An 8060-nucleotide genomic window follows, 5' to 3' on the forward strand; every position below is an offset into this window, starting at 1 on the left:
CATATAAACTTAAAATATAGGAAAAATAATAATAATGGATCAGAAATTATTGGTACGGTTGAAGGTTATTTTAATTTGTCAGCAGTTCAGTTCGGTTCATTCTGTTGAAGATCCTTTTTAAGGCATGGAAGATAGCCCAGTGGGATGAGATGTTTACGACGTCGGTGCTTTGCACGGCTTACGGAGAGTTCACCGTCGATCAAGTAGGCCTTGAACTCTTGATCGATGTCACGTGATGTACAACCTGGATTCAATCCGAGCCATCGTCGGGTTGGGCGCGGCGTCAAGCCCCTCAGCTTCTACAGCGTGATATCAGCATCTCTAGTGCCCTCTATAGTTCAAACATGTAAAACACGTGACTCGAAGGTAAAAAAGCGTCTGATCGGTTTAAGAGTTCGCTAATAATTTTCCCTTGTGGTTTTTCGAAGCTTATTGTAGTTACTAATCTGGTTTTTAGGTGTGTAATGAATTGCTTAATCACTTTTTGCAGGTTCCATGTTTTTAACAAAAGGTTTTCAAGAAATCCATTATTTTCACTAACTTCGCATTTTTAAAATGGACAAGCAATGAAGTGTAGTTTTGGAGACCTGAGCATAGTGAACCTATAGTGACTTCATGTCACATTCTGCCTCCTAGTAACTACCCTTAACAGCGTAATGTAAGGCAAGAAAGACGAGGCTTATTCAGTTACTGGTAACATTGTTTATTGATCTGATTAAAGTTCAATTCGGGGTGAGTTGCCCGTTCTTTATATAGCTAGCTGTTATCAATTAACTCTTATCTACATAGGGGGCTGACCTATGTCCTGGTTTTTATAAATATATTGTTGGTTTATAAGTAAACTATTAACATAAGCATATGGTATCTCTAAGATTATAGCATGTAAGTATATAACAAATAATACTTTGATATTTACTAAATATTAGTCACTCTTTGTTCGTGCCACAGTTTCGAAGCATCAAAGGTCCTAGTTTTGTAATCCCCTAATAAGATCAATGTCAGAATTGAAATTGTTTGTTTTTATCTTACTTCTAAAGTTTTTCATGTTAGTGAAATGTATGTAGTTGGACTACACATGTATAAAAACATAGTTCTTCATATGATGGATTTTTTATAGTTAAAAATAATGATATTTTGACGAAATTCTTTTTTAATTTACCCTTATTTTAGGGCAAAGTTCTCATTGAACCATTTTTCAATTTTGCCTTTTAAAACTTCATTTATCTACAGGGAACTGCAATTTAGCCACTAAAACCAAGAATAAATTTACTATAAGAATGCCTAAGTCATTAGATTTTACGCTTCTACTCTTACGCCGGTGTTAGTGGACAAATAAGCCCCACCCCTTTCATGTCCGTCATTGCTCTGCGCTTTCCTATTGGATCCCGTGGGAATAGGTCATACACACGCGATTGACGTATGCCAACTAGAGAAAAAACCTCGAGAAAAGTAAACAGAAAATGGAGGCTGCCAGCGGTGCTGAAACGGTTAGGGAATGGTTTTTAATTGCCATTAATAAGTAAGTTAAAGGTTTTGAACCAAACTTAATGGATTTTGAATACGTGTCTCTACGTGAAAATCGTTTGTTCTATAATTGTTTCTAAGTCGAATCAAGTGTAGTATGCTTATGATTTCGTCAGTTCCAAAAACCAAACCAAGGCTTTATCTCAAGGTAAAAGAGATAGATGGTGAAAAACATAGAGTAAGATAAAATATTAAGTCCCGCCTTGGTTTCCAGCCTCCCCCACCCATGAGGGGGGGATTGTCGACTATCACGCGCGCACCGGATGCCTATTTAGGTCTTCTTATAGTAAATTCCTTCTTGCTAAAACCAAAGGCAAATCAAAAGAACCGAAAGTAGAGAAGCAGGAGATGAGATTGACGTTCCCACAGAATCCGTCTGTGCTAAAGGAAACATATTTAGGGTCCCATGCACGAGGTACTAGCGCGAGTTCGCACGTAAACTCAGTTTCATTTTCCAGTTCTGCACTTGATCACCAAGAGTTTTCTTCACATCGGCTGGAAGAGGAGGTCTTTCTGATGCGAATCCATTTCGTTATGTCTTTTGTAATGGTGACTTATAGTTTTTTAACTCGCTATAAAAATGTTTTACGGATAATTCAGGAAATTTTTAAAATTTTCTATTACTAAGAATCACACAATTTGCTGTCAAAAGAGTTTTAGCCCAATACTATCAGAAATTAACAAAATTTTGATGAAATTGGTTAAGCCTTGGTACTTCGTGAGCTATTTGAATATGCAGCAGCAGACGCCATTTTGATCGAAGCCAACAACGCACCGAAAAAAAGGCGCTCAGCAACTTATGACTTGGCGTTGCCTAAATAAACGCAACTGATAAAAACCGGATTTTCCTCTTGAGGGTTGTTGAACACAACCCTAGTTGGTCGAGCGAAGAAACCATAGAGAATTCGAGATTTCACGTCGAAAACATTACAAAGGGCACTACGGAAGTCTTCGTTGAACCCCGAGTGCCTCACTTTCAGTTAGCTCTATTTGCCTTTGCTAAAGCTAATCTAATTCGTGTCTCTAGTCTGTAAATTCTAAAGGGGGACTAGCTAACCATCAAACTCGATCAAACCGGAAGGGCTCTGATCAGTGGGAGAAGAAATCGTGCATGGCCCTGACAAGATGATTGCCTCAGTAATGTTAATGTTCAACACACCCGCAAATTATAAAATCATCTCCGACTTTAAGTCCCCCTTTCGGTGTAGCAGATAGGCCTTATAGAATGATGTGCTTTTTTTTCAATAAGTTACAATTATAGATAACCCCCCTTTGACACCTAAGGTTATCTACTTGAGTAATAATGATATAAATCACCCACTTTAACTGGCTGTCGATATAATTCGCCTTAGGGAATGGGAAAAACAAATTTAGCCATAGAAATAGCGGATTGTAATAGATTTTATATTGAAAGACGAACGTAATATAATTATGAAGGACTATTTCAATAACTTGCGAGAAAATTAAGATTACTTAATAATAATGTCTACGTGTTAGCGATAAAATAGATTAGTATTAAGGAAAAAAAATATATAATTTATTAATTTAAAAAAATTAAAAGTAGGCTAAATTCAGCCTTAAAAAATAATGATAGACTGATTAAGATTTTCTTATCAGCAATTTTGATAAGGAGTTGAGAATTCAATCGGAGCGTTTCTTATGTAACACCGTGCACTTTTAACGATCCTGACATTGAATGAACTAATTTTCTTTAGGTAAGTGTAATGTCTGTTAGCTTAATTCTCAAAAATATCACCTCAAGCAGGAAAGTAGTAAGTAGTTCAGTAACAATTATACATGTTAAACTTCACTTAAACCGCGTTTAAACGAGACAATTTGAATCCGTTTCAGCAGTTTTGGAAAGGCCTAATCCATTTTGAAGCATAGTTATGGCATGCTTTAAACAGAGATATGTTACGTTTTCACCTTTCCAAAAAGGTTGAAAACCGCTTCAAAATGTCCCGTGTAAACACGGTTTCAGATTGTAATGAAAATTTCAAATTTAATAAAAAATTTTGAATAGCATTCGCGGCCACACTTAGGACAGGCAGTCACAATAATAATTTATCCCGGTTCTCTAGAAATATCCTGCAATTTCGTTTATATTCTTACCTGTTCTTTAAATTAATACCTAACAAAAGTTTCTGTAAACGTCTTCGGTAATAGTTAGTGTCAGGAATCATTGTCGTGATTTAAGGTTTTGTAGCGTCCGTGTGTTCTAGCAGTCGAGAAAGTACTCGTTTATTCATGAATTTAAGAACGGCTTTAAACCAAAATGAAGGCCACAATAATACTAATTCTGTCTGTCTTTCAAGTAAGAGCTACATCATGGTAGTGCAACGTTTTTCAATTAGTTCCTCATCAGAATTATTATTCGTGAGGTTTGATTACATTTGGTTTGATAAGAAATACTTACTACTACTATAATCGAACGGAAAGATTGAAAATAATTCAGTTAGATCAATTGAAAATTTATTCCTGAAATATCACTGTTCGAGAAAGACAAGCGAGAATTGACTTTATTCGGTTTTGCAGTCCATATTCCTATTTAGTCTGTGCTAAGCTTTTGACAGCGTGTCACCAGGCGTCGCTTTACGAGAGTCTTTGACGTTTCACATGCGTCACTTCATGACAAGCTCTCAGTGGCTCATGACAATCTTATGAACTTATGCTATCAGGTAAACTCTAACAGAAGATAGTATTAATTTCGAGCTGCAGTTCGAACAACAAACAATTTGATCAACATCCATTTGACAAATCGAGTTTGATCAAACCGACCCATCATTTTTATATAATATAAAAAAATCAAGTTGATTTAATCTGGGGAGAAATCTGATCAGTTATCTAATTTCAGTTAAAAAACTATTCAATATACAAGGGCAAGAAATGAAATAAATTTTGTTGTAGATGTTTTTCTTTTTTCATTGAAACTCTTGAAAGTTAAGAAAAATGCACGAAGAATTTTTTTATTTTGGCTTCAGAACGACCAGCCCCGTAATAATTTTAGTGCATTAGTGTAGGAAGTTGGCCCGGGGCTCCCATTTAGGACGTATCGCGGTTTTACAAGTGGAATGAACCTTGATTTTTTTTTCATCTTCTTATAATCCAAACGGCTTTTCCCATACAAGCTCGCGCTTAACATCGTTGCGGCCTAGATTTATATTAATTGTACCCGGATCAAAGGTAAGGATAATTAGCCGCGGTTTAATAGCCGAGAAACGTTTTTCCTAAACCGGACAAAATGATGTATTTCTCTTTATATTTTTGATATGAAATCTTCGAAAATAGAATGAAAACTCGTGGGATCGTTTTAAATTGTAAAACTTAAACGTGAAAGTTTAAAGTGAAAGTCATTAAGATGGGGGCCTACATGTGTTAAAGATACAGGAATTAACTTCGTAAGGTAAATAAAGAATTCGAAAATCGGTCTTCACAATTAAAGTTGTAGTTAGTGTGAAACAAGGCAAAATTAAACCATAGTATTTTTCAAGCTTTTATAAATCTCCATTAGTGAGGTAATTCGGGTGAAATGTTGCATATTAACTTTAATTCACTATCATATAAGATCGAAGTCCTGGAACATATTATTTGGGGTGAAAACAAAAAAAAGCATTATATTGCAGCTATGTTTCTGTTGTCCCACGATAGCTGAAAATGTAATCGATTTATGCTTTATGTAATTTAATATTAATTTATCTATATGCGCATGCGCAATACATGGCAAATTTTCTATAGAGCGAGTCCTAGTGATGCCATCGAAGAAAAGACTTAAACAAGTCACGCAAATCAATGCTTTCCTCCTAGCTACGTGTGGTTGCGAAAGGAGAGTTCCTATTTGTCTACGTAGTACAAAGCCCATGTTTTCTAACTCTCTTAGACAATATACGGGACCGCCCTACGGTTAGTTTACATTACGTGCTTACTCAAAGAATATTATTTATAAAGCATTAATATTTAAAAACTGACATACAAGTCCTGAACGCAATAGCTAGGATTGGTTGTTCCTACATGGTATATAAGAAATATTTTAAGAAAATGACGTGTATCGCAATGCAGCGTGTTTTAAAACAACTTTCCAATTTTTATTCCATTTTCGCTGTGTCATAAAATATTGACAACCAAACCTACCACATAATCAGGAAAAGAAGTAACATAGAGAACGAAACCAATTATCCCTTTAGTCTCTTAATCAACTGACAGTGAAAGGAACCGAGGTGTAAGATACTCTGTAACAGAGAAACATTTTTCCAGAATTTTAATAGTCAATGGAAAATGCTTTTATTTCGAAATACAAAATCGCACCCATTTACCCCTTGTTAAGATACGGTTATCGGAATTCAGGGACGACATAAAAAGCTTAAGTAAACAATGCGTTAAAACTATTTTCTAACTCTCCCAATAAGAATTGTTAGCTGGATGCGAGTCTTATCTTTATCAGTTTCTCACCAGAATTGTTTTACGTGTGTTACAAACACAGATAAACAAACGAACGAACAAACATGATCACAAAGTTAGGCGTGTTAGGTAAAACAACTAGCAAAAATAAAAATTTACGCTTAACAAACATTTTTCCATTTCACTGTTGAAGTAGACAACATCAGAGAATCTCAAGAAAAGATAATATTGGTATCAAAGGTTCAAAATCTTTGCTCAATTTAAAATGTTTGAGTGAATTTCTGCATTCTAAGTGCTACCTTTGCTACTGTCTATACATTCGTATGAAAATCTACTAAACATTCAAAAATCTTTCATTACACTAGGTTTTTTGAATACACTGTTTATAATTGTAAAACTCCCTAGCTGATACAGATATTCAAACACAAAAGGAAAACTGCGCTTTGCAACTCAAAAGTTACTCTCCAACACCAAATTTTTAGAGCAATTCTAAATTAATTAAATTAATTAAATTTATGTTACTTACAATGCCGTGGATTCGTAATAATAGATAGCTGAAAAATCAATACTAGAGCCGAACCACGTTTAAAAAGTAAATAAAATCGTGTATGGCCTGGGGCGTTATGGCAAACCGCTATTGGATAGATTCCTCGTGTGGCAATAAATGGTCAGCGCCCCTCTTGGTATCGCGTAACTTCACGATGACACAACCACAATGATTCTAAATATCTTGATAGACAGGCTTATTAGGTGGTATAGAGGAAATCTTTTTTTTTCTCATACTTTTAGACCCTCCTCACTCACACAATGACTATTCGAAGCTTTCACGTTTAGGTTCAACGTGTAGTACTTTATCCTTGGTTAGTTTCAGGTTTTTTTCAAGTAGCTAATCTTCAAAATGAATGTTAATTGTTTCTAGTATTATTTGTAATTACAAGAACCTTTATTAATTTAAAGTTAAGATTAATGAGATGTGTTGGATCGTAACTCTGTAGTTCATAAACAGGGGCTAATAGCATCGGTATTGTCTGTGCTATGGACGTAATCTTCGTTTAAACGTTTCTCCTGCAAACTGGAAATATTTCAAAGTTGATGAATATAATTATATGTAGAACTGTTATTTGAATTATGTTAAATTTTTTGCAGATTTTTTATTGAAATTATTTTAATTGTTGTTGCAAATCTTCGAAGGAGTGCTTCTTGAATTAAGGGGCTGGGAATTTATTTTTAATCGAAAGAGAGGCGCTTAAGATAATGAATATCAACTGGAACCATGTTTCTATCTACAATTTTAAATAGGATATTGCAAATATTGATGGGAAAAGTTTGGAGATTTGTTGTTTTGGAAATATTTGCAGAACTATTGTAGGAAATATTTGCGGAAGTGAACGTTTAGGCACTTGTGTATATTGATAGATTAAAAATTTAAATGCCACATTAATTGACACAGTAAAAACTTTTATTTAAAACAAAATATACAATGGTTTATCGAAAACACGCCACGACTAGTTTTGCCTTAACAACTTGATGATACTTTTGCAATTACAAACAATTTCAACTAACTGGAGTTTTGAAAAGTTCTACACCTTCTTAAGGTGGATTCTCACACGGCGATTTTGGGCTGAATCTTTGTTCTATTTTAGTGTTGTCAAACGCCGCGTTTAGCTCATTGCTCCACCAATGAAAACGCGATAATAAAATCGTCATCAATGACGTATATTTTAGAGGAAAAGTTAGTGATTTTATCCTATTGCGGAATTAATCTTGGAAAAATGGAATTGTTCAGCGAAAAAGGTCCTAAAACTTCTAGTGTTTGGCCTTAAAGAATGTGATGGTAAATAGAGAGCCATTTATTTGAGCATCCATATTTTAAGAACACAATTTTTAAAGTTGGACCCTGTTCAGACGTATTTTCATTTAAATTTTTGTATTTTTAACTAAAGATTTGCGAATGAATTAACATTTTGGTAGATTTTCTACAGTAAATATGTGAATAGAGTTTAATTATAATGATGAATGTGAAGAAGATGTCAACTGAATAATCACAATCAAACTGTTGTTTAAAGAAATTGGGACAAACAGACAAAGATAGGAGAGCGCCCTCTTATTTCAATTTTGATAAAAGCAAATCACGAGACTTC

This window comes from Phalangium opilio, unplaced genomic scaffold (assembly GCF_054372755.1).
Source record: "Phalangium opilio isolate 3A_F unplaced genomic scaffold, DU_Popi_V2 ptg000013l_1, whole genome shotgun sequence".
NCBI lineage: Eukaryota > Metazoa > Arthropoda > Arachnida > Opiliones > Phalangiidae > Phalangium > Phalangium opilio.